The 27,602-nt window shown below is 42.2% G+C and overlaps 1 protein-coding gene across 7 annotated transcripts in view; it reads left to right on the top strand.

Moving 5' to 3' along the window:
• Positions 1-13,307: 13,307 nt before the first annotated feature.
• KLHL32 (kelch like family member 32) overlaps positions 13,308-27,602 on the top strand; it is a 230,974-nt gene continuing 216,679 nt past the window's right edge. For 6 of the 7 annotated variants that reach the window (XR_014248432.1, XM_082405247.1, XM_082405246.1 and 3 more), the window contains exon 1: positions 13,308-13,656. The gene's annotated coding sequence lies outside the window, so the exon portion shown is untranslated. Of the gene's footprint in view, positions 13,690-27,602 lie in introns of all 7 variants that reach the window. The other variant, XM_082405243.1, reaches the window with a different exon arrangement.

The raw sequence follows: 27,602 nt of genomic DNA, 5'->3' as shown, positions 1-27,602 counted from the left end.
CCCGGCAGGCACCACAGCTTCGGGGCCTGAGCCTCATGCCTCCCAGTCACACCGCACTGGGGATGGAGGAGAGGGTGGTGTTTATCAGGGCCTCTCCTGCCAGTACTGACCCCTGGCCCAGGTGAGTGTGCTTCAGCCTGGGCTTTCTCTCAGCTAATGGTGACATCTTACACTTAGGGCTTGGGAATCAAATGGGGAGATTCAGGGGAGAAGACATAGGATGCCCCCATAATTTAGCCTTAAATATGAGCCCTATGTTCAACCTCATGTTTTGGCCCCGCATTGAAGTTTCTTGGGCACTTGATCAAATGTGAGGAAAGCTGGTCTGTTGTTTCCCGGTGGCTCTTGTTTTTCTTGTACGCACCTCTGATACAAGCAACTCAGTGACATGTTAAGTCTGTTGGCATCTTCCCCTTTTCATCCCCCGTAATTCACTGCTGGAAAGAAGTAGAATCATTCTCCACCAAGAAGAGCACTACTGTCCAGTATTCAGCCAAAGGTTCCTGCCACTTCCTTATTGGAGCCATTGCTTCCTGTTCTCTGCAGCGAGACTTTCAAATCCCTCACCTCCATTCCTAGCTTTTGATAACTGCCTCTGCTCTTTGATTTGTGATTCCAAGGGGCACTTTCCATGATTCACTGATTTTAGATTCCCACTTAACTCTCACCTCTGAACACTCTGTCTCTGATGCTCTGTGCAGCTTGGGAAAGCCTTTAACTTTGAGAAACCCAGCTGCCAGGCCAGCCCCCCTTCTCTTTAAGCCAGGGCAGAGGGATGGGGAGCCTCTGCTGTAGACTTCCATACTGAGTCTTTTGACACCAGGAAAAAATAGGTGATAGAGAAGCTACGTCTACACCATATAGAATGACAATGTCCAGTTTCCAGCACTCATGGTTCAGCTGGCAAGGGGGGCAGGTGGACCCACCAACACTGCACTCACAAATGACCATCGATCAAAGCCTTTTCCACACCACTGTTACTCCCATATTCTGAGAGATGATATCAACTTTTTTTTTTTAATTTATTAATTTATTATTTTGGCTGTGTTGGGTCTTCGTTTCTGTGCGAGGGCTTTCTATAGTTGCGGCGAGCGGGGGCCACTTTTCATCGCGGTGCGTGGGCCTCTCACTATCGTGGCCTCTCTTGTTGCGGAGCACAGGCTCCAGACGCGCAGGCTCAGCAGTTGTGGCTCACGGGCCCAGTTGCCCCGCGGCATGTGGGATCTTCCCAGACCAGGGCTCGAACCCGTGTCCCCTGCCTTGGCAGGAAGATTCTCAACCACTGCACCACCAGGGAAGCCCTATATCAACTTTTTCTAACACTTTCCCACAGTGTTATACCTATCCAATACTATTTAGCACCAAACCCATTGATCCACCTGCTTCCTGGACACTTCCTCCCAGGTGTCCTATAGGCCTTTCAGATTTAGTGTTCTGAACCTGAACTTGTTATCTTCCCCCATAAACCTGCTCTTCCATCTGTGTTGTCCCGTCGCAGTGATGGGCATCACCACCTCTCCAGCGGTCCAAGGCAGACATGGGGAGTATCCTCAACTCTTACCCCTTCTGCATCCCCTTCATCATGCACCTTCATCCCCTCTCATCTCCTTCCTGGATTACATGCTCCTCACTGGCTTTTCTCCCTCTGCTTCCGTACTTATACTGCAGTGATCCTTTTAAAATAAGCCAACTTGCTCATGACCTGGATTAACGACCAAACAAATAAACACTGCTTACCAGGTCCTTTATGATCCAGTCTGTGCTTTTCTCTGTAGCTTTCATAGTTCATCACCCTCCGCTTGAATCTTTAATCAAACAGCTTGTTTTCTTTTCCTGGAACCCATCATGACTTTCCATATGCTGTTCCCTTTACTGGAACAGTCTTCTCTCCAACATCCTTTAAAATCGCTAACTCCTACTCTCCCAGTTCTACTCTCACTATAAGACCTTGGGCAACTTTATTTAAGTTAGCTGTGCTTCAGTTTCCTCATTTGTAAAATGGGGATAATAATTATACCTACTTCATGGGTGTCAGAAGACCTAAGTGAAGTAAATGAGTTTAAGACCTTAGGACTTAGACTGAAGCATGGAAGGTACTCAGTAAATGTTAGTTACTACTACTCAGTAAATGTTAGTTACTACTACTACTACTACTACTACTACTACTACTACTACTACTACTACTTGTTGGATTCAGTTTATATGTAACTTCATTCAGGACTTGTTGCCTGACCTGGGCAATCTCAGTAAGATGACCCTCATAAATACTTCCACGAACCAGTCACCCTGCATTGTAATTGCCTATTCATTTGTCTGTTTTCTCCTCTCCTCACCGCCTACACACACACACACACACACACACACACACACACACACTTCCCACCAAGGTAGCCTGTGAGCCTTCTCAGGAAACATAACTGTCATTTTTACTGTGGTGTTCTATATTCCTAGTACAAGCCCCCAGTTTTTGGTTGACTAAAAGAATATGGATGAAACATGATTCCAATGTGATATTGCTATCTGTTCTGCTAATTCTCCACTTCCTGGACCAGATTTGAAGTGCTTGAGCCCTCATCAAGGGTGGATTTGTGGGTATCTATAACCTTGCTAAGATCAGGAAGTATTATTAACAAAGTATGGCCTTCCTGCTGTGACCACCCAGCTTGGGTACACTGTGACTGCAATGAGCCTTGGCAACACCCTAGCAACTAAGAAACTGAATTCTGTATGTCCTACTGGAGAGCAGAAGCTAATTAGACAAAATTGTAATATATTTGATTTTGGCATTTGTCTGGGAGACCCAGACTAATTGCAGTAGCTAGCCACTACCTTTGAAATAATGTGGGTCCCAGCCTGCCTGTTGATGGTGCTGACTTTTAAATTCATACAAACTCAGTGGCATGACAAATGTGTAATACCTACATCTCCCAGGGGAAAGGTGCTAATTTGTAGTGTTTGTTCATTGCCGTGGTGTAAATAGTCCTACCTTAGTTGATGTCAACCTGATGTTGCAAAATTCTTGAAAATGTAATAAAAACTTTTTGCAAGCCTTACAAGCTGGCTCCAGTACACCAGTCTGGGTGGGTGGGTAGAGGGACTATGTGAACTCTATTGCTATGAATAAATATTCATCATGACTGGGAAAAAAAATCTGAGAGAAAGTGGTGATTTCTGAGACTGGCCTGGCTCAGATGATCTCTAGGTTTTCTCTTGGCATTTGTGCACCTCAGCAAGTAGGGCTGTCATCCTGCAAGCCAGGCCTGACGCTTTCCCTCCCAGGGGGAAGGTGTGGCAGACAGAATAATGAGCCCCCACCCCCACCCTCACCACACAGTGTCCATGTCCTAATCTGTGCAATCTATGAATATGTAACCTTACATGGCAAAGGGGAGTTAAGAGTGCAGATGGAACTAAAGCTGGTAATCAACTGACTTTAGAATAGGGAGATTATCCTGGATTATCCAGGGGGACCAATGTAATCTCAAGGGTTTGTAAAAGCAGAAGAGAAAGGCAGAAGAAAGAGAACCAGAGAGATGGCAGCATGAGCAGGAACTGGCCCAGTGTTCCTAGCTTTGAAGATAGAGGAAGGGTCCACGAGTGAAGCACTGTGGACAGCCTCTAGAAGCTGGCAGAGAGGCCAGGAGACAGATTTGCTCCTAGTTCCTCCAGGAAGTAACTCAGCCCCGCTGACATCTTGATATCAGCCCAGTGAGACCCATGTTGGACTTCCAACCTACAGAACTGTAGTATAATAAGTTTCAAGCAACACAACACTATATTTGTGGTGATTTGTTATGGCAGCAATAGGAAACTAATGCAAAGGCATATCACTATTAGACACTATCAAGGACCCTCCGCACTTGCTAAGGACTGGCTTAACTTTGACTCCGTATCCTGTGGGCTCCAAATCCTTGGCTCTGCAACCTTAACTATGATTCTGCCTTTGGCCCTTTCATCTTAGTCGTGCTCCATCTTGCTGGCATTTGAAACCTGACTTGATAGACTGATTGTCTAACTCCGTGCACCACTGCCCATTTAGCAGGCACCAGTCTGTTGACCCTGCTCCGTGGGCTCATGAGGCAGAAGGGGATTTAACTAGTGATAGCCCCAACATTGTTCCTTCCCTTTCCATTTCCTCAGTCCCCTCAGCCACATTCCCAGCACCTAAATCCTGGACAATTACAATAACTCTTCCTCCAACCCATTAGGAAGGTCAGTCCTCCTGAAGAGAAAGAATTAGTATCACCTGTGCCTCTTGGCTAAAGTACCAACACCTTGGGTTGGCATTCACAGCCTCCCGTAATTTTGCCCCAATCTACTTTGCTGAAGGTATTTCTCAGTATTCCTCTACTGAAGTGTATAGTTCAATCACAATGATCCCTAAAGCTGTTTTGCATTTCGCTGCTTCTTAACTCGCACCCATGCATTCATCTATCCGTTTATCATCTAACAAATATTTACTGATTACTTTTCTAACACCTGTCCTGGGCATGGGAACAAATAAGACCAAAAACAAAAGGGTAAAACTTACAGCCTAATGGAGGATATTGAAATATGCACACAAAAGTTCAGTAACATATGACAGTGAATGATAGGGGTACCTACCAGGTGCCCTGGGAGCTCAGTGGGGACAGTGGCCTAGCCTTTCTTCTTTGTGATTCCTTCCCCCTTTCAGAAGCAGCTGCACCTTAATGGAAAGGACACTGAGTTTGTGAGCTGGACACTTGGATTTCAGCCCCATTTCTGCAATTAATTCAATTAATTTCTTGATGAATTAGATGAATTGCTGAGTATTTATTCATGAAGAAAGAAATGGGATAGAGAATACTCATAGAATTGTGAGTAGTAAGAGTGAGAATTAAGAATGCTCTGTAATCTGAAAAGTGTGAAATATATAAGGTTCCAGTTTACTTATGAAAGGGATCAGAACATGCCACCCCAAAATATGCTACTTTGGCCTAAGGATTATTTTTTGCTGAAGGCAATAAAGAAGCAGCAAACACAGAAAGAGCTCTTTTCCCTCTATCTGCTCAAATTTCCCTTTGTGAAGATGTTTCCCCTCCCCTCTCCCTTACCAGGAGAATAAGGCTTATCGCTGGAGCCAGAAAATCAGCACAGAGATGGGTCTGCACTTACTAAAGTGACCCTTTTCTTACATTGGTTTCCCCCAATATTTACCTTTCCACAATTTACCACCCCTAAAACCCAAACCCCCTTTCCTTTGTCTTGTCTACAATTTACTGCCCTTTGTTAAAATGTTTTATAAGCCCCCAGGTATAACCAATTCTTTGTGTCTTCACTTCTTTTCTATGAAGACCTCCACATGCATAAAGTTAAAATATTAGCATCAAATAAAGTTTGGATGCTTTCTCTCCTATTAATCTGTCTTTTGGCAGTTTAATTCATGGGCCTCAGGCATATAACAAGTGAGTAGAGGGAAAGTTTTTTGTCCCTCCCCTACTCTTATTTAAATAAAACCCATTATTAATGGCCTAGGTCAAATACCTTTTTTTTTTTCCTCCCTTTAAATTTTTTCCCTTAAATTCCTTTAAGTTGCTATTTTTTTAGTGCTCATCATAAAGGAACTGCTTTTTCCATAAAACATAAACGTACAACTCAAAGGATAGTTAAGAAATGAACAATCTTGAACCCTTTTTAGAGTAAAAAAACATAACCAGAACTTCGGGAGCCCCAGGTGTACTTCATATAAGCACTTTTCATGAGCTGCCCCATACTGTTGTACTTAATTGTAAGGATTTTGAAGACAGGTCTATTAGCCAAGATTCTTATGTTGGAAATGATAAAGACCCAAATTAACCTAGCTTAAACAGCAGACGAAAATTGATTGCACATAAAATCAGATGGTAGGAAGTATGAGAATGGAGCTGGATTTGGGATGACCTAGGATGAAAGCGCTCACTTTCTCTTCTCTCCTTGCTTTCCTTCCTCTCTGCAGGAGAGCTCCACTGTCTCAAGATGGTTCCCCCCAGAGCCTCTTGCCTTATAGCCTTCAGACCAGAAAAGAGATTCTCTTTCCTTAGCTTGAATTAAAAAGAAAAACCTGCTGGGGAAGGCCTAGTGTCTGGCTCTCCTGAGTTACAGTCGCACCCCCTGAGGTCAAGGGAGTGGGCTCTGTTACGTGCAGAAGCTTGGGGCCAGAGAGAGGTGTGGTAACAGAAAACAACAGGCATGACAGAAGGACTGTATCTTGTTCAGTGCCCCAAATGATCATTACATTCTCTAAAGAGGAAGCAATTGTACCTTTAATGTTGCAAGAGTCCTATCATCCTAAGGGAAGGCAAAGAGGAGACGCATGTTTAGTTTAAAGATACCAGAGGACTGGTGATTTTTGAGGATGGAACAACTTTGTTCCTCAGATTGTCCCTTAGGCCAGCTCTCTGAGACTCAGGTCTCAGTCCAGAGAAGGGTCTTTCTGCCTCAGCACTAATGGCATTTGGGTCCAGATATTGCTTGCTGGGGGTGTGTGGGGGGGGGCTGTCCTGTGCATTGCAGAACGTTTAACAGCATCCCTAGATCTACCCTCTAGATGCCAGTAGCACCCTCCTTTTCCAGTCATGAAAAACAATAACGTCTCCAGACATTATGCCCCTGGGAGGCAAGATTGCCTTTGTTCTGGAAGAAAGGAGGTATTAAGAAAAAAGAAGTAAGTAAAAGGACAAGAGCTGCTGTCCAAGGCATGAGTCTGCAGCAAAAAGCCTGCCTCTTCTGCTACCAAAGATGTGTCGGGTGAGTCGTCAGAGCTCCTGGGGAAAATACTTCTGAGACAGCTTGAAGTGGAGCTGCTGGTTTCTGTTAAGCAACAGGCTGAAGCTGGAAAAATATTTTTATTTTTGACAGTTACACGACCTATTTTACCTTTAGGCTGATGTGACCTGGGAAACATTAGCAAAGTTTGAATAAAAAGATGATTTTAATGAATGAAGTTATTTTTTTTTTTTTCTTAATGGCACGCTTGAATTCATACATTACTGCTGTGGGATTAGAATTTTAGAAGCATCAGGAACATTCATCTACATTATACTACTGTAAGATAGTGATGAACTTTCTGTGAAAATTGATCCCACACAGATAGTTCTAAGATTAGAAACCAAAATTCTGATGTATCATCAAGTGTTCAATTTAAATTCCACGATAGGTGGCCTAAACATAAGAGAGAGAATTTTCTAAATAGGGTCCCTGAGATGTCATCCTTACATTTAATAGGTTACTCATTACTTTTAAAAGAATTTATATCATTGGAAAGAACTTTCATTAATTTGTTTCAAAATAATTCTGAGGGACTTCCCTGGTGGCCCAGTGGGTAAGACTCTGTGCTCCCAATTCCGGGGGTCCGGGTTTGGTCCCTGGTCGGGGAACTAGATCCTGCATGCATGCCGCAACTAAGAGTTTGCATGCTGCAACTATAAGATCCCACGTGCTGCAATGAAGATCCTGCGTGCCGCAGCTGAGACCCAGCGCAGCCTAAATAAATAAATAAATAAATATTTTTAAAAACCTCTCAAATCATGTTGAAATAGGGAAATAAAATAGTGTGAAAGGGCAGTGGAATCAGGTAAATATTTAAAAAAATAATAATTCTGATTCTGCCTGAAATATGTTTTGAAACAGTTAAAGGGCAGCAGAGGCGATAATCAAAGGAAATAAAATTCTTTAGTTATGTCTCCATTTAAAAGATAGAGGTAACGAGCAGTTATTGTTTGTGCTTGCACAGCATCCCTTGGCTTTTACTGAGGTAAGAGAACTTCAATGCTCCTTTCCTTTTAGGAACTACTTCTTTCCCACTCCACTCCGTACGGTCAAACCCATCCCCACCACAGCCTCTCCACCACAAACCACATAGTGATGGGCTTAGGACCGAGACTGGGCCAATTAGTCTCTCCTGGGAATTTGAATCTTGGATGGAAAGACATTATTTGGGTTTCTGGTCTTTCAAAGCTTGGCTCTTTGGATTTTCCCTGCCAGTCCTTCTATTTGTTGAGTCACCAGTATCCTTCCAATAAAGGGCATTCTTGCTTAAGTGATCCAGAATCAGTGTCTGCAACTTAGAATCCAAAGAACTGTGACTGATACAGGAGACTCTGAGCAAAATATGGTGGCTGGTTTGTCACTATGGCTAAAAAAGAAAGGGAGAGGGTCAGGAAGGAGTACGGAAACAGAGTTGAAAGGGAGAAATCTTGGAGAAATATGTTCACCAAGTGTTGGAAATATACAGTTAATTTATATATGTTTGTTTTTTAATCTTCTATCCATACCAGGCTTATATGCAGGTATAGTTATGTAGTTGGCCAGTGTGGCCTGATTAATGTCAGGATTCCCTGACAGCTTGATATTCACCCCTTTCCACCCGAGCCAGTAAAATGGAAAAACATACTATTACATACACATCTCCCTTCTTCCCTCCCTCTCTTCCTCTGCTTTTACGCAAACTAGATCATATTATTCCTATTGATCTTCAACTTGATTTTTTACACTTAGTGATATATCTTTGACATCAGTGTGTAAAGATCTAGTAAGTTTTTTTTAGTGGCCACTTAGTATCCTAATAATTTGACTTGTCCCCAGATGATAGACTCTAGTTCTCTCCACCCCACCTCCTTCCTCTCCTTCTCTCTTTTTTCCCTCTCCCTCTTTCTTTTGGATATTACCAAGCTATCACGAACATTCTTTTATGTAATTTTTTGCACTTTTTTAAAAATTAATTTTTATTGGAGTATAGTTGATTTACAAATGTTGTGTTAGTTTCTGCTGTACAGCAAAGTGAATCAGTTACACATATACATATATCCACTCTTTTTTAGATTCTTTTCCCATATAGGTCATTACAGAGTACTGAGTAGAGTTCCTTGTGCTATATACAGTAGGCTCTTATTAGTTATACATTTTTTTAAAGATTTTATGTTTATTTATTTATTTATTTATTCTGGCTGCACTGGGTCTTAGTTGTGGCATGCAGGATCTTCGTTGTGGCATGCAAGATCTTTTAGTTGTGGCAGGCGGACTTCTTAGTTTCGGCATGCAAACTCTTAGTTGCGGCATGTGAACTCTTAGTTGCGGCATGCATGCGGGATCTAGTTCCCTGACCAGGGATCGAACCCGGGCCCCCTCCATTGGGAGCATGGAGTCTTACCCACTGGACCACCAGGGAAGTCCCTAGTTATCTATTTTATATACAGTAGTGTGTATATGTCAATCCCAATCTCCCAATTTATCCCTCCCCGCCTTCGCCCTTGATAATCATAAGTTTGTTTTCTACATCTGTGACTCTATTTCTGTTTTGTAAATAAGTTCATTTGTACCATTTTTTTTTTAGATTCCACATATAAGCGGTATATGATATTTGTCTTTGACTTACTTCACTCAGTATGACAATCTCTAGGTCCATCCATGTTGCTGCAAATGGCATTATTTTGTTCCTTTTTATGGCTGAGTAATATTCCATTGTATATATATGTGCCACATCTTCTTTGTCCATTCCTCTGTTGATGGGACATTTAGGTTGCTTCCATGTCCTGGTTATTGTAAATAGTGCTGCAATGAACACTGGGGTGCATGTATCTTTTTGAATTATGTTTTTTTCTGGATATATGACCAGGAGTGGGATTGCTGGATCATATGGTAGCTCTATTTTTAGTTTTTTAAGGAACCTCCATACTGTTCTCCACAGTGGCTGTATCAATTTACATTCCCACCAACAGTGCAAGAGGGCTCCCTTTTCTCCACACCCTCTCCAGCATTTATTGTTTGTAGATTTTTTGATGATGGCTATTCTGACCGGTGTGAGGTGATACCTCATTATAGTTTTGATTTTCATTTCTCTAATGATTAGTGATGTTGAGCATCTTTTCACTTGCCTATTGGCCATCTGTATGTTTTCTTTGGAGAAATGTCTATTTAGAACTTCTGCCCATTTTTTGATTTGGTTTTGTTTTTTGTTAGAGGTAACTGCTGGAGGAGGTCTTCGAGAGGATGTGACCACTGGTTGACCCCTGTGATGGACCCAGGCAACTGAAGGCTCCTCACCCCCTCCCTCATCCTTGGTATGTATGTTCTGCCGAACTTTCCCACAGTGGTTGCTGTTCCAAGGGCATAGTCTTGAGAGAATAAAGTGTTGTTGAGACTGTCTGGATGACATATGTGGCTGAACCCCCTTAAGGCCTCTATATAAACTTTGAAGATTCTGGAGGGCAGGTGCAGAGATCTATTCTTGTGTAAGTTCCCTTGCTTATTAAACCACCCACCTGCCAGTCTGGAGTGGAATGCCTCTTTCTTCGGTCTCTCCTTGCCCTCTGTGTATGAGGGCCAGTTTACAAATCAACAGTAACCCTAGAAGTGGAATTGCTGTACAAAGAGGAATGTGCATTTTTTAAAAAGAGTGGAAATACTGACAAGTTGTCATCCAAAGTGTTTGTAACCACTTGTATTCTCATTAATTCTTATTTACCCATATTCTAATGCTGGGTATTATAATCTTTTTACAACTTTGCCAATCTGATACATGAAAAAATTCAATTTATTTTAGAAGTTGCCTTACTCTAATAAAGACTAAGAATCTCATTTGTATTTTGTTTGTATGTATTTAGTAGAGCAATTAAAACATTCTGTCTTGTGGGTAAGGACTATTTTCTATTCAGTACAGTAAATATTTTCTAAGCATCCATTATGTGTCTACTTGATTAGACTGAATTAGACTGAAAACAACATAAACAACAACACTGTTCGGTATATCTAAACATCAAAAATCTAAATCAAGAATCTAAACATCAAAAATATTACTGGTAAAAGGTCTTCCCATGGCATTACTAGTTTTGAGTGACACTAGTTCCTGATGAGCAGAATGAATTAGCTACAAAATGTACCCAACAGGTAATTGAATAAATTGAGGTGTTAGCTAGAGGTATTTTGTATTTTCCACTTGATAACTGGAGAATATCAGCCAAAAAAATCAATTTAGGTTTTGGCATAATTAATAATGATCTGTTTTCTCTGGAAGTTCAGTAATTAGAAATTTGGCTCAGCGATTCCTTAATGTCACTACTGGTTTGTGACAGAAAACCATGACACTGGCATTAAGAAGGATGCTTAACTCATCATTTGATATGGGACAAGGCAGCTATGACAGGTGTTTGTTCTGGAATTGAAGCTTATCTCTCATATCACTAGACTGAAACAGGGAAAATGTCTATTTATCGACAACTGAAGCCCTACACTGATCAAACTGTGCAACACATTCTAAGAGCTCAAAAAAATTGTTTTTATTGAACAAATAACTAGTATTCCAAAGCATAGCTTTTGTGAAGCATTGTTTTATTTTCTTAACAGAGAGGCCATATACAATGGTGCCCAAGAGAGAAATAGTGCCTAAAATCTATTTGCTCCTCTACTAACAGTATATTGGAAAACACGCTTGGGTTGAATTTTTATGGCTATCTAACAAATACGGAGTCTTTTATTTCAGAGAAATAAAAGGCTTTCTTAGTTAAAAAAAACCTATGCTTTAAATCAATCTTAAGGAGTCATATAGGGAAAAAATTGCCCTCTCTGAACTAGACATTTTACTAGACATTTAATATATATTTTCTTATTAAATCCTCAGTATTTATGTGTCAGCAATATTTATTGAGCCCCTAATATGTGACAGGCATTGTGCTAGCTTGTAGGAATACAATGATGAACAAGACAGACCTAGCTTGGGCAGTAAGAAACCCTTCCATAGTCACACAGTTGGTGAGTTGGTGGCATATTTTTTTCTGTGTAAATACTGTTATATTCTTTGCTTTTCTATTTGTTTTTGATAAATAGCTTCTGTTTATTCTAAACAAACAGATAATCTAATCCTTATAGATGGGGTTTAAAGTTTTAAGTACATTCACTTTAGTGACAAATACTTTATGAATCTTAAGGGAATGTTTTATTTATTGACACCAAGTCATTGTCAGTATTTTGGGTTCAAACATGCTTCGACATTTGATCTTCTGGTATAAAACAACACCTAATAAAACTGCTTATGAAAAATTCTAGAAAATGACACTGCACTTAATGTTTGTAGTCAGTTGTTTGTCATTCTTTTCCCTGTGCCTATCTTGGTGTCCAGGATTTCTAGACAAGTAGGACCGAGGGTCTGAAGTCCAAATACCAAGACCATGGGAATGAAGCACTGAAAGCCAGATGGGCCCCAAGGGAGTGGGTGGGGGGGGGACAGGGCCAGAAAACTTGTGGGTCTGAAAGAGGAAAAAATGATGAACCATTGATTTGAGACTAATGAGAATGTTAGGGACACCTGAAATAGACCAGGGCATGTTCCTAGCCCAACTGTGGAAGAACACACCTGCAAGAGAAGAGACTTAACATGCTGTGAAATTCCATCTTCCTAGTACTTTAAACCCTGAACTCCTACAAAACACAGCTTACTCCAATTTAGAGTTTCATTTCATGGTTACCAGGTTGCATAACTCCACATCGGACCAAGGTTTTCAATTCAAAAGTGAAATATGTAATATTTTTACCTATCAAGATTATTTACTTTGCTTAGGTTTGCGTTTCTAAGCATGTTTTACACAGGAATGACCCGCAAGTGACACGAGTGGGCCAGGCCCCGAAATTTAATGGTGGTATTCTGGGGTTGTTGTCTCTGCAGTTTTGATGCTGAATTAGCTGCAACCAAATACTCTTCCTCATTCCTCAGATTCAGGGCTTCCGTCGTCCATCCCTGGAGATCCCTTGTCATTTCTTAAGGTTACCAGAAAGCCGTTTTCGACAGTACCATAAAGTATGTTATCCTAAGGAGGGCCACGACATAGGTCCTGCAAAGGGGCCACTAGGAATAGAGCAATTTGAACTTTACAAGTTAGTTGGGTCGACGGAGGGAAGCAGAGGGCCAGAGCCCGCGGCCACACCAAGTTGGGGCCACGGCGTCTGTTCCCGCAGGTCGCTCTCCAGCCCTGGGAGGCAGTCTGGGAACAGGCGGGCTGGGTCCCAGGATCTCGGTCGTCGCAGGAGGAGCCGCAGCTGAGACTGCAGGCGGTGCAAGAGATCCAGCGGCCAGCAGCGCCACTGTCGGAGAGCAAAAGAGGACCGTTGCGGAGGAGGGCGACTTCCGGGGAGAGCGGGCGCGCGCGCTGGCGCGCCGTCGGGAGCGGGACGGGGCTGACCAGCGTGCGCGCCTCCCCGGCGGCGGGGGCGGGGGAGGGACGCACGCGCTCGCCGGCGGAGGGGGCGGGGTGTGCGTGCGCGCTGGCTCGCCGGAGGCGGGAGGGGGCGGAGCCCTTCGCTGTCTGAGCCCGCGCGGTTCCGCCGAGGTGCGTTTCCAGGCTGACGCTGTTGCCTAGAGCAGAGCGAGCTGGACGCGCCACCCGCGGGGCTGGCAGCTGCTTTCATTTACTAGGAGACACTGTTTCCCCGCGGGAGAGTCCGGGAGCGCGCAGACACACACACGCTCACTGCCACACACGCTCGCACACACGTTCACGGACACACACATACACACGCGCACACACGCGCTAGCGCGCTCGTTCTTCACAGCTGCATCCCCAGACCGGCAGAACGAAGCTACTGCGGTTTCTCTTAACCTCGGCATCGTCGGGCGAAGCCGGGCCATTGTGCATCAGGGAAAGCCCGGTGCCTGCGCTGCCGCCTCGGGTACGTAACCCCGGAGACCGCTCACCCCCTCGGGTAAGCTAGTCTCTCTCTCTCCTCGTAACCTGTTCGGGGTTGGTGCCTGCACACCGGAGGGAGAGGGTGGGAGGCTGCTGGTGAGCCAGTGGGGGCGAGACCGGAGTTGAAATTTCAGGGGCATGCAGCCTCTAGCAGCGTCGTCTAGCTGGAGCAATTACTATTCCCGGTTACTTATTCTACCCAGCCCTGGAGTTGCTCCCCCTTTTCTCCCCTTCCTCGTAGCCCAAGATGTACTTTGCTCCTTGGTTGCCAAGGAGACTTGCTTAAACATCAGCCTTGGGGCGTCTGTTGAAAGAACTGGTTTCTTAAATGATGCTGTTATTTATTTTGATTTTTAAAAGTGAAATGTACACTGAGGACCTTGTGGTAATTTGGCATTCGTTAATCTGTATTCAGGCGACGGTTTCATTCAACTTCAAGAAAAGCGGTAATTGCACTGTACGGAGTGCTTTAAAAAGGATTCGTCAGATGGATTTTTCAACGGATTGAGTCCTGAATCATAAATTACTCCCATTTTGGTGATCTTATAAAGAACGCTGATTCCAATTAAAACCCCTTCTTCCCCTCTCTTTCCATAGTATATTTTGCAGTTCACTCAGGCGTGATTGTCTTAACATTAAAAGCAGAAGATGAATTAATTATGGTTCCCCACACAAGGATGATCTTCTGTTGTAAAATGACCAGAACAGGAATACATATGTGAATTCCTAATGTAAGGAGATAGCTTTCATAGCATACATCTTTGCTAACATTTCTGTATCCACTGCATCACTCTTTGAGTGCAGTTTTTTGCACCTCTGCCCATTTCTGAGAAGATTCTGTTTTCTTTCAAGTCTCTTATTGATTTTTGACGTATATCTGTACGTAGGTAGATATATATATAAAATGTGTGCCATAGCTTAATACACCAGATTCTAAGCTTTTAGAGCTTATATTAAAATGTAGAGAGGAAGGAAGCCCAGCTTTGTAGATCCTGTTGGTTTTTTTCTGATAGATTGGATCCTTTACTGGAGCACTGGTGAGGCCCAAGAGGAGGTCTGTCTAACAGGAACCCCTAAGAACTGGGCTGTCAGTTTCACCTTTAGGCCTCAGGCACCTGATGGGTGAACTTATCACACAGCACTTGGAGAGATCTGCAGTCCAGTAATTACACTCGGCACTAACTTCATACCTTCATTACAAACAGAAATGGCCTAGTAAAGACCCACTGGCATTCAACAATTCATTTTGTTTTCCTTTGATATTTGTTCCTTTTTTCTACCTTTTATTAAGTGAGGCCAGAAATTATATCAAATTCTTTTTATTTGGATTTTAAATTGTGTCATACAGAGTGTAATTATAGGAGGAAGAAGGAAAGCGATCATAACTGAGGTAGGTGGAGGGGATTTGTGCTACTGACGGTGGGGCGGGTGCTGTGAAATGAATAAGGATGACAAACATTTTATATTCCAGTTTACAAAGTACTTTCTGTACACTTCTTTTTTAATCCCCATAACAACCTTGTGAGGTCAAGGAAGTATCTTCAGTTTAAAGCTGGGGGACCTAGACTCAGAGCTTGCTCAAGGTCACAGAGCTAGTGAATGGGAAAGCCCTTCTTGGATCCAGGCTCTTTGCCTTTTAAAAAATCCTGTGTTTGCTTGTCCAGTGTGTGCAGGGGTTTGGTAGGCAAGGTAAGGGACTGGAGCAGGCCCAGTGGGAAACGCGTGGGAGAGAGGTGGTGTGGATTATGGCTGGAACATGCAAACCACTCTAAAGGGGGCAGCTCCTACTTGCCTGTTGCTGGCTGTTGCCACTGTGGCTTTAAAAGGTTCTCTTTTTTTCAAGAAAAAAAGAAACTTCCAGATTTTTAAATTTGAAGTGTCTTTAATTTAAAAAACTGTAAGGACCACATTAAAAATATATCTGGGCCACAAGTGACCTGGGACCTACCAGTTTGCAATCCATAACTATTGAGGTCTCATTCAATTCTAAACTGTTTTTCTCTAACAGAATACTGATGTAAACAAATACATCCATCATTATGAGAGTGATTGGGAGTTTTCTGATTTTGATATTAAAATCTCTAACAAACATGCTCAACATCCAATAAACAGGTCCAAGTTTGTTCCTGAGGGTTCCTAGGTCTCTTTCTCATATCTCAGAGAAAATGGAAGAGCATGAAGTGCTCCAAAAGAGGAATTTTTGAATCTGGTGAAACAAAAGCATTTATAGTTTAAAACTTTTCATGCTTATAACGATTTATTCTGCACGTAGGACTAAGAAGTATAGGAAAAGTCAGTCGGGTACCTGTCACTGCAGGAAGAGGTAGAATAGAAAGTTGGTCAGAAAAAAGGAGCATCCTGAACCTTTCAATGAAAAGTTCCTATTAAGGCTTTAGGTAATTAGTTAAAACCTACTACAGAATATTTCAAGGTTCCAAAGGAACAAAAATGTAACTGGAAACTCAAAGGGACATTCGATTCCAGGACCCTGGCAGAGAAAATACTCCTTACTCCTTAAGTAATCTTGTAATGAAGCAAATATTTTTGAGAGGCTGCCACTTTCTCATATGTCTACTAAACTACAAAGATGTCAGTAGACTTCACTGAAGCAGACCTGGTGGTTAGAAAGGAGTGTTATTTTATTTACATCATTTCTTTTGTGGATCCAAATAGGTCTCATTAAAAAAGAAAAAAACCAACACTTGGACAGTCGCTTCTAATAGTTCTGTTATTCTAAAATCATCCTCTGGAAGGAGGCTTTAGTGATAAATAAGTAAATTTCAGTTTTCAATTCCTGGAAATGTGTTGCACATCTAATTAAAGAGCCGTGAAGATGTTAGTCAATACTAATATAGCAAAGTCCTGGCTGGGTGCTGTGGAGATAACATCTCTGCCCTTAAGGATTCAAAGCAAACAAACATATTGCTCCTGGCAGCTTCTACTTTTCCAGCCCCTCCTACATGCAAACTGCTTTCCATATTGTCTTCACAACATCCCTATAAAGTGAGCATGTTATATCCATTTGACAGATGAAGAATCCAAGATTATGTGATGTTAAACTGGACCAGTGAAAGAAAACGTTAAACCTCAGCAACTCTCCTCACTTCATACCCACTCCTCTCTGCCAGTTACCTAATGGAGGTTACAGGCATGTATATAATTGTGATTTTGAGGCAGCTGTGTGTTAAATGCTACGACAGAGATACAAAATTCCACAGAAACACAGATACAAGAAAAAAATTAAAAAATATTCTGACTGTGGAGGTCAGGTAAATCCTGTGTAGGAGGAGGATTAGTGCTGGACCTCGATGGCTGGGTGTGCTTATAGTAAATGAAGATCCCTTTAGCTGTCGAAAGATGGAAGGTTCTGCCAGACAGTCAGTTGGAATTGTGAGCTGAGAGGATAATGTACATGATCTCTGATATTGATGAGTTCATCATTGTAGCTGAAGGGATGACACAGGCTGTGGGAAGAAATATGGTCTCCAATTTGAGTGCAGCAAGAAGAAGGAACTGGGGATGTAGGGAGGGGATGGAGGAAGACAAGTTGGTGAAGGAGACCAAGAGGGGAGTTGTAGACATAGGGGAGAATCCATTGAGTGTAGTACTGATTCTTCTAAAAGACTGAACATAAGGCAAAGGATGAACCAAGTGTTAAGTTCTCTATACAGAGTCTGGTACACAATGAATACCCATTAACTATTATGGTGTGTCTGTATTCTTAACATCTAACAAATGGCACATAATTTCCTCTCATGTTATCACTTTTCTGTGGAAAGAAAGCATATATAGATATTTTACATGAATGCAATTAGAGTGGACAAATACCTGGATTTTTAGAAATGGGAAAGAGATTGTGAAAATTAGATGAGAAAAGAACATATCAGTGTAAACATTTTCTTTTTGTAGGGTCACAGGCTTGGAGGTTAGGGAGGCTCTTGCAGATAGAGATTTTAATGTTAGATACACCTTTGATGAAGTCTCATATCTGTGGGATAAGTGAGGAGAAATGTATGCTGTGTGTTTGCTGTTTGGAAATCTATACTCACACCCAGAGAGAAGCCTTTAGTAACAGATAAATGTCCTCTGCTCTTGATCCTGATTGGGTCAACTTTTTGTTTCCTGAGTGGAAATATGAAATAAAAAATGTGACAAGTAAGTGGAAGTTAGACTTGGATTCAAGTACTAGATTTGGAATGACTGGGTGGGAGAACTGCCTGTTAGAATCATGGGCACAAGGTAACAGGATGAAATAAAATAGAAAACATGACAGCCAGCTAGAGTCTAGCACTGAGGACATTTGGCATGACAGGAGTTCGCTTTGAAGTTGGAGGGATTTTAATTCCAGTCAAGTACAGTATAAGCCAATGTGATGATTTGCTCTTCAGAGATATATTTGGCAAGTAATGGAAAATATTATGAACACGCGATGTTCGGAGCCCTTCTTTCTTATTAAACAGAGCTTTTGATGACAGTGGAGATAGACCTGGTTTTGTCTCTGTGTCAGGCAGAGCCTTACTTCCCCCTTCCTTCCTTCTGTATCTGGTTCCCATTATCTCAGAATTTCTTCCAGTTTGGAGAGTAGAACTTGAGAATTTATCCTAGAACATCTTGCTTTCCCACTTATTGGGAATAAATAGATGAAATTCGTTTTGTTCATCTTTTCCCTGGTTCTGTGATTCTGATAGGGTCCCTCATGCTCATACCCTTCTTGCTGAGATCTTTACCTAAGAGGTGGAAGAAGTGCTCAACTTTCTTCATATTTCTTTTGCTCTTGCCATGTGTCATATGCACATTGTGATGCATTAATGCATTTAATTTAACTTGATTTAGACATACGGTGCTATAAATTTCGATGAGATTTTAAGAAGAACTATGTATAAAAAAATAACAGTTGCAAACCTGACTTGGAGTCAGATTAATTCCACATATGGTGAAAGCACTGAAAGCTGTAAATTTGTCTAAAAGAGTTTTACAAGGTTGGAATTAACTGACTGATAAGATGATTTTTAAATGAAGAAGGAAACTCTTTGGCAGTTTTCGTAGACTCTTGACTTTCTCCTACATGTTTGTTTGAGGTATAATATAGTCTACTTTCCATGCCAGATGAGCTAGTTCCAGTTACTTAGAAGCAGGACTTTTCTATAATCCCCCTACTCCCCAGCACAGCCTGTTTGGCATACAGGATATTGTTCGAATAAGGAGTCCCATCCAAGCTGATCGCTTCAGTGGGAACACAGTCAATGCTAATGGGACAGATGCCAAGAGCAGTGGAGGAGGCATTTTGCAATTTTTTATGACACAAGTTCTGGTGTCTCATTTTAAATCATTACTTAGAAGCCTTATTTTTTATAAGTTTTAGTTCTTCCAGTTCTTGCACGTTGTATGTGTGTGCAAGGTAGCGTGGCACAGCCTTGGAACCTGGATTTGAATGCTAAACCTGACACTTCTTGGCTGTGTGATCTTGGTACTGGCTCTGGGATCGAGCTAACACATCTCCCCTCAGTCTCATTTTCCTCATCTGTAAAATGGGAATTCTATTACCTTGATGACAGGGCTATTCTCAGACTAAATAAGATACGCATAGTAAACATCTAGCACAATGCCCGGTGCATAATAAAATCTCCGTACTCTCTAATTCCTTCCCTTTGCCTCCCCTTTCCCTCCTACCTTTGCCTTCCTCAACATGAGGGTAGAATTCACTTAAATTGTATGTCCCATGTAAAATGTCTTAATCTGGTCTGCCAGCCTTAGCGAGGAGCTAGCCTCTTTGTGTAATGCAGCTTTGAGTGAGCAGTGGACTGCTTAGGTGGGCTCTCCTGGGGAGAGGAATGTGTATGTTGGGGTTAATGTCTGTCAGAGGCTCTGGCAAGCCCTCCCTCTCTTTTCTGCAACTCCTGAAGCCACAGGGAAAAGGAGGGAGGGTCAGTTTTCTCCTGTCTAGGCAGCTCACTGGGGCCCTATTATAGGATCTCTTCAGGGGTCCCCATCTGTAAAAAGCACAAAGCTGCCTCTTGTGTCCCCTGTGGATTAATAAAAGCAGCACCTATTACCTGGTGGGTACAGACCTCCTAACCTTTCTGTGAGATCAAGTTCTAGTTGCCAACATCTTTCTATTCAACTAGGGGTTTCCCTTCATGCTGAATTATGTAAATTTTATGAAAAGGTCAAGAGCTCCCCAGGCTCAAAGAAAAAACTCCTCAAATTCACTTTCAAGTCAGATAGGATTAAAGTCTTCCCAAAGAGAATACTTCCCAGTTAAATCTATTTTTTTCTTTTTTCTCTGTGCCACTCTCTGTCCCCTCCCCCGCCCCTGCCAAGCAGGTCCTTATCTTCACAAACGGCAGAGTAATCTTTCTGCTTTTTTGATATCATTTGGTTCTCTGATGACCTAGGAGTGCAGATGAGGCTAGTGTGTCCTGACTTTTTGCAAGGTTACCCCCCAGATCATGGGCTTGGGGTAACCCAGACAGCCGTGGGAACTACTAGCAGCCTACTACACTGTTGACTTTTGTAGTAGTGATAACAAAGAACATTTATAGGAAGGTAGTCTGAGCAGTAAATTTTAGGAGCCTATTTACCATGCTAAGTTCTGTTTTTATCATACAGTGAATTACAAAGCACTTCATTATAGAAAAGACTATTTCTTGTGCTAAATGTGCTCTGGTATGTATGTGTGTATTTATTTCAGTGTTTCTTTAAATATGTTGCAATATAATAATTCAGATATATGTTTAGTAGTTGGTAAGTAACATTAGTTTAGATACCTAAAATAAGAAAGGCTTAGGGAATTGCTCATGTTAAATTTGTGATCGTTTCTCAAAGACAGAATATCCTTTACCTATGTCTTTACTCTCTGCGAATCCAGAAGAGAATATAGTAAAATTAAAAAAAAAAAGATTCAGCATATAGTAGATATTAATTATAGTGAGGTTTGAATTCCAGGATGAAAAATATAGTAGCCAAGATGACATCAGTGCCAGATCTTGTGTTTGCATCTAATTCACACAACAGCAAAGTTACAAAGTCATATTACTAAGGAAAAAAAGTCTTTTAATATGAGCATATTCTCAACCACTTCCCAAGTGACAGCTGTGGTTATTATTTTGGAAATTTAGATTCATAATTGAGGTAGATATCCAAATGGAAGAGATTTATTTTGATAGAGTCTCTCTTTGACTTGCTTCCTCATCTATTCTGTTTGACATTCTCTGAAAGGAGACTTTTTTTTTAAAAGTGCTGTTTTTGTGATAGGCAGTAGTACAGATATAATCCAATAACCCTTCAACTGCAAAGATTCACTAGTCTTTCTCAGACTGATGTCTTTGAGCTGATATGACTGATTGGTTTTTTGAGAATTCAAAGCCTAAAGAAATATGGAATGAAGGTTTTGGTTTTTTCTTCTATGGAAACATTAATTACCTACAATCTGATTTAATTTGGACACAGTTTATCTTCTTTAGCTTTGGGTCAAAGCTACTTATCATTTCTTGAAGGTATTTAATATCATCTAAAGATAGGGCTTCCGAATTGATCAAATGTCATTTGAGAAAATCGTGCACAGCCCTAAGGCCTTTCTACACAGTATTTAACTTGACTTTTTACTGAAACTCTAATTTGTGAATCTTAGTGTCATCCATAGGGTTTTATGGTTAAATTTCCTTTTCTGACCTTGTTATCTTTCACAAAGTTGTCAACTTTTGATTTGTGTTTCATGTTGTTCTATCAATATTGCTCTCCAGAAGTCTGTAGTTAATTTATTGTCACTACATATTATCAGTTGCTTTAAAGTGGAATATTGATATATTTGATGTATGTAACTGCTGAAGAGTTTGCAGATGTGGGTGGAGCTCATTGGCCAGCACCTTGCCTCTTTGTGGCTCAGGGTTTGATAGTGTGGAATTGGGACAGGAGGAGTCAGTTACATGGTTTAGCTATGTATTGCCTTTGTAAATAAGGACATACTTTACCCCTTGTCCTAATGGGGCATGAAATTCCCAGACCTTGTCAATATGTGCCTTGGTTACTGTATTTTTCTTTTTGGGCACTGTATTCTTGGAGTTCTTCTACTTCCTCTATATTGACCTCTTTTTGGAAAACCGTATCCTATGATTGCTTAAGAATTATGTTGCTGTCATTCTTTGCTCATGTGCAAACTTGCAATGCCTCAATCAGCAGCTATTGGTATTCTGTTCCTTTTCTTTATTCATGTGTTGATTGATGAAGAGACAGAGGCAAGGATGAAAGAGGACCTCTTGCATCTCAACATTAAGTGAGCCCATTAAGTGTGTTGGAGAGTAACCAGCCATAGAGCAAGATATTTAAGAAGCCCACTAGGGGCAGGACAGGAATAAAGATACAGACGTAGAGAATGGACTTGAGGACACAGGGAGGGGGAAGGGTGAGCTGGGACGAAGTGAGAGAGTGGCATGGACATATATACACTACCAAATGTAAAATAGCTAGCTAATGGGAAGCAGTCCCATAGCACAGGGAGATCAGCTCCGTGTTTTGTGACCACCTAGAGGGGTGGGATAGGGAGGGAGGGAGGGAGTTGCAAGAGGGAGGAGATATAGGGATATATATATATATATATATGTATAGCCGATTCACTTTGTTTTACAGCAGAAACTAACACACCATTATAAAGCAATTATACTCCAATAAAGATGTTAAAAAAAAGGAAATAAAATAAGAAGCCCAGGTATCACTGACTCAAGAACTTTTTTAGTTCTCTCTCTTCTTATCTGGAACCTCACGGTTGACCTCAGGGATGGGAGCGGATTGAGTTTCAGGAGAGGATTTTTCTATATGGTGGCACAGCATCCATCAGTATCTCAGCCAGGAAAGAGGATCCTCCCAGGAACCAGCCACATTTCCCTCTTCAGGCCAACTTTCAGGCTTCCTGAGGGCAGTGCCAGTGTTGATAAGGCCGTTTCTTAAGACTGCTCCCACCTGTGGTTGCGTGCGTCCCGGAGCAGAACTGAAAACCCCTCACTGGTTGTATTTCTGTACGTGAGGTGAGCCTGGGGGCCGTGCGCAATGAAGTGGATCGGGAGAGCAAGGGCCCTCGGAGTCAGAGTGCTTGAGTTTCCAGCTCTGCCGCGGGAGCTCTGTGCCCGAGTCTCCTTTATAAACTGGAATAATAGTAATAGTAATAGTATAGTAATAGTAATAGTAATAGTAATAATAGTAATAATAGTAAGCATCATGAGAACAAAATTAGATATATTTTTTAAAAGCTCTGTGTATACTAAAAGAGCTCCATTATTGATTTGTTAGGCTGTTCTGGAGCCTTGCTTTAGAAAATCATACATGATCACTATTCTGTAAGTAGGTCCAACCCAGAGGTTGCAACCAGGCTCTGTAAAGAGACGGTCCTCAGAAGGACCTGGAGTTGTTTTAAAAATATAGATTCCTGGAGTCTATATTTATTATGTTGGAATCTGTATTGGTACTGAGCCCCTGTGTATTAGAACACCCTTCCCGAGTGATTCTGATGGTGGGTCTAATCCCGGAGCTGCAGGTCAAGAGCACAGGGACCTGCACACACTCTGCTCCTTATTCCTACCTCCCAAGGACCCGCCGTGCCACCTGGATCTGGGCCTCAGTTTTCTTGCCATTCACACTTAACAAAAAAGAGCAAGGTAAATAAGTTCTGAGGTCACCCAACTCTTTGGATATTCAGTGGACGTTTAAACATTGCAGGCAATTCTTTACTAAGTGCTCTGGATAGGAGTAGTAATGTGTGATTAACATATTCACTGCTGAAACAGAAGTTAGGATTTTCCACTCAAATTTGTGTACAAGTAATCAGGTGATTACTGCAGAGAGCATCTTTATAAATATCCTCATTGCAGTATTACCCAACATTGAAGCAGTTTGATTGATTAAAAAAAATAGACATTTCTGCACAAGATAAAATCAGATGCTTTTTTATACCTTTTTAGATTTAGAGTGTTGATGGTGATTACATGGCATTATATAAGCCAACTGGAGAATATAGTTTCTACCGTGGATAAAGTCCTATGAGTCATTGATTAACAGGTCTATCTGTGGTGAACTGTGGCAGAATAGTATAGCTCTTTACAGCAGGATTTCCCTGGGAGCAGAGAAACCGTAATTTTGAATTGTCATTTGCTCTTTATTTTAGGGAAGGTTTGGAGGGTGTTTTGCAGGTTTTTTATAGGCTTTTAAATTTAATATTCTGTCTTCAGGAACTGGCTGAAACAGTGTGTCTATGTGTGTGCATCTTTTATGTCTGAGGGGAATTTCACGACCTTCTTCACTATCATGATCTTAAAGCATCAAAACATTTGAATATCAGGCATTTTGAGGAGATATGCAACTCTTAAGCACCAGCATACAAATAAGGAGAAAAAGAAACCTTGCCATTAAACAGCTTATGAAATTATAAGTGAATTTTACAATCTAAGAGAGTTATGCATGGTGAGGATATTGCCTACTTATAGTTTTAAGAGAAGTCATTTTAAGGCATGTGAGTATATGAAAGAAGGTATGGTATTATATATTTGTTTGTCCATGTTCGTTTAATTATTATTATGGCTATTGTGATGGTTTCTCTGATATTGAGTTAGGTACAAACCAGCTTAATCCTTTTTGCAGGATTTTTTATTTATTTATTTTAAACATCTTTATTGGAGTATAATTGCTTTACAATGGTGTGTTAGTTTCTGCTTTATAACAAAGTGAATCAGTTATACATATACATATGTTCCCATATCTCTTCCCTCTTGCATCTCCCTCCCTCCCACCCTCCCTACAGGATTATTTTTGAGTTGAAGAAAAAAGGCTTTTGACCGAAAGAATGACCATTTTAGAACTGGAATTGTTTTGTTGAGTTACCTTTTCCTCCTTGGAAAATCAGATGAGATGGTGTGTTTAGAGCTTTGGCAAATTAGAGTTAGCGTGTACTCTTTCTTCTGCTTTTTGTGTCAAGGATGGGAGCAGGGGGAGAGAGGGAGAGAGAGGGAGGAGGGTGAGGATAACTGTAAAATTGCATTTACCATCAGTTGGTTTTGAGGCTGCAGCTTCATTAGGTGGCTCGCACTTGGCCCGTCTGCCAAAATCATCTCTTTGGCCATCTGTGCCAAATGAGAGGAAGTAATGGCCTTGGGCACAGCTGCTGAGCCTAATGGGTATTTCTAACTCGTGTATTAATGATAACGATCACATGGAGAAGTCCGGTGGCCAGATGTGCAGAATAAATAGAGAGAACCCAACACGCACATATAAATTTAGAAGTGCAAGAAAGAAAAATCTGTATTTTACATCATGAAATGAGAGTAGGTATTATTTAAGTCTACAGATAGGAATTTAACCTTTTCTACCTTCATCTCTTTTAGAGAGCCTTCTTCTAAGGAGAAATAACTCACAAGAGAGATTGACCTTGAATTTTGGCACTTCTTTGTGACACTTCATGAATTTTGCTCTAACACTGATATTTTTATAGGAGATGGAGTTCATTAACATAGCCCAACATTCATTGATTGGGCCTTTTCCCAGCTCAGCGGCTCTGGTTAATAAGAATCACTGAGGGATAAGTGACTGTCATTGGTGTCACTGCTCTTTTCTGTTGGTTCACTTTGGACCAACAGCAGGACCTTTCCAGGCAGGTTAAATCTAATGTCATTAGAAGCATAATTAAGAAGTTATACGAAAATAAGCTGTTCAGCAGTCCTAAGAATAAAAAGAAGGCCAAGAATCAGAATTTCAAATAAATATTTCTACATTTTGCATGGCCAATTCATTTCCCTAAAGTACCCCAACTAATGAATGTGTTGGAAGGAAACCTACCTTAGAGTCAAATTGGCCTTTAGAAGAATGTTACCAAAATTATGTGAAGTGACTTTGGCAGATATAATATAGTTTAGTAGCAAAGTTCCCAGTACATGCTTTTTAATTTTTTTCCTTCAAACCTGCCTCATCCGGAGCTTCCCCATCTTTCGTTGCTCAGGCCCAGAACCGTGGAGTCATCCTTGCTTCTTTCTCTGACAGCTCGCATCCAAGCAGTCAGGAAATTCTGTTGGTTTTACCTTCAAGATATACCTGGAATCTGACCGTTTCTGACCACCTTCCTGCTCTCACCATTGCCCCAGTCAACAGCAGCTGATGCTTAAACTACTGCAGCAGATTCCTGGCTGGTCTCCTTTGCTTCCCAGAGACTGTTCCCAGTACTGCAGCTGGGGTGATCTTTTTAAAACCTGAGTTAGATCGCCTTACTCTTTTGCTTAAAACTGCATTAGATTCCATCCCAAGAACCAACACAATCTACACCATCTATCCCCTCCTATCCTCCTCTATCCTTACCTTCTACTGTCCACTGTCCGCTCCTGCCCTGGTCTCACTGGCCTCCTTTTCTACTTTAGAACCTGTGCACGTCGTCCCTGGTTTCCTCTACCTGGACTGCTCCTCCTCCTGGCTGTCCCCAGGCTCCCTCCCTCACCTCCTTTGGGTCTTTGCGCAAATGTCACCTTCTCACTGAGGTCCACTGTGATTACCTATTTAAAATGCAAACTACCCCCCACCCCACCCCACCCCTTCACTCTCAGTTCTCCTTACCCTGTATTACTGTCCCTTCTCCATAGCTCTCATCACTTTTTAAGAACAGCTTTACTAATTTGTGAAGGATGAAACAGGATTGGAGGTTGAAAGCAAGTCCCCCTAAAACCCAGTTCCTCTACTGAGTTTATGATTAACCACTGTATCCAAAACATACCCACGTTTTCTCCTCAACATTGAGGAGTAGCAAAGAAAAGGGAGGAATTGTAATAGAAGCAAGGTGGCACGCAGCTGTTAGCAGACGCACCTGAACGGCCCGTTACCAGGCAACTGTTAGCGCAAGACCACTAGTGCGGTGGTTAGAGGCCCCGCTGGGCCATCGGTCGGCCGAGTGGTGGTTGTCGCGGGCAGAGAGTGCGGTAAGAGGCGGATCGCAGCCTTCTCCCCAGGGTCCTCCAGGCCAGGGGTTACCACGCCTGGGCCGCACAGCAGGAAGTGAGCAGAAGGGAGCGATTGAAGCTTCATCTGCCGCTCCCCATCGCTTGCATTACCGTCTGAACTCTCCCCCAACCCGGTCCGTGGTAAAAGTGTCTTCTACGAAACTAGTCCCTGGTGCCAAAAACACTGGGGACCGCTGCTGTAGGCCCCCCAGCCTCTGGCTGGCGGGTGAGCTGGGGGGCCTGGGGAGAAGGCCGGGGGCTGTGTCCTGCAGAGTTCCAGAGCCGTTGCCATGGTCACCCACTGACCGGGCCCAGGCCTTGGGGCAACGCGAACCTCTCCCCTGTCCCTGCCTCTGCGACCTAGTGGCAGTAGCAGTCTGCATGTGTTGCAGTCTGCAGGACCCGGCATACACCCCCACCCCCGTGTTTGGGTGGCCTGAGGAGCCTGAGGGCCAGCTGGATCCTGGGTGCCTTGCTCCCTCAGTGATGACTTCTGGGTAGGGCCTGGGAACCTGACCCTGAAGGCACTGCCAGCTAAGATCTGCCTCTTCATCTGGGCCTGGGCAATGGCGGGAGGACCCAGACTGAGTGCTGGACGAATGCTCATGGACAGGGTAACTGGCCTGAGCAGGGACCCCCTTCTTATGAGGAAGGATCTGGACCTCGGAGGGTGAAAGTTGGGCCTTGGGACCTTGCGCTTTCTTGTCAGAACAGAGAATAACATTTGTTTTGGTGGAGATTTACAGGAACATCATTACCTGACCTCAAGAACAAAGGATCTGAAACCAAAAATTTTGCAACAACTAACCATGCCCCTCCCTCATCTTTCCTATAAATGGGATTTGCTGAAAGCTTTCGGGGAGTTTGGTCTTTTTAAGGCATGAGCCACTGTCTCCTTGCATGGCCCTGCAATAAACCTTTCTCTGTTCCAAAAAAAAAAAAAAAAAAAAGAACAGCTTTACTGAGG

This window comes from Balaenoptera borealis, assembly GCF_965194805.1.
Source record: "Balaenoptera borealis genome assembly, chromosome: 9".
NCBI classification, from domain to species: domain Eukaryota; kingdom Metazoa; phylum Chordata; class Mammalia; order Artiodactyla; family Balaenopteridae; genus Balaenoptera; species Balaenoptera borealis.
The sequence above is the reverse complement of the archived record's forward strand: the minus strand, read 5'-3'. Positions and strand labels throughout refer to the sequence as shown.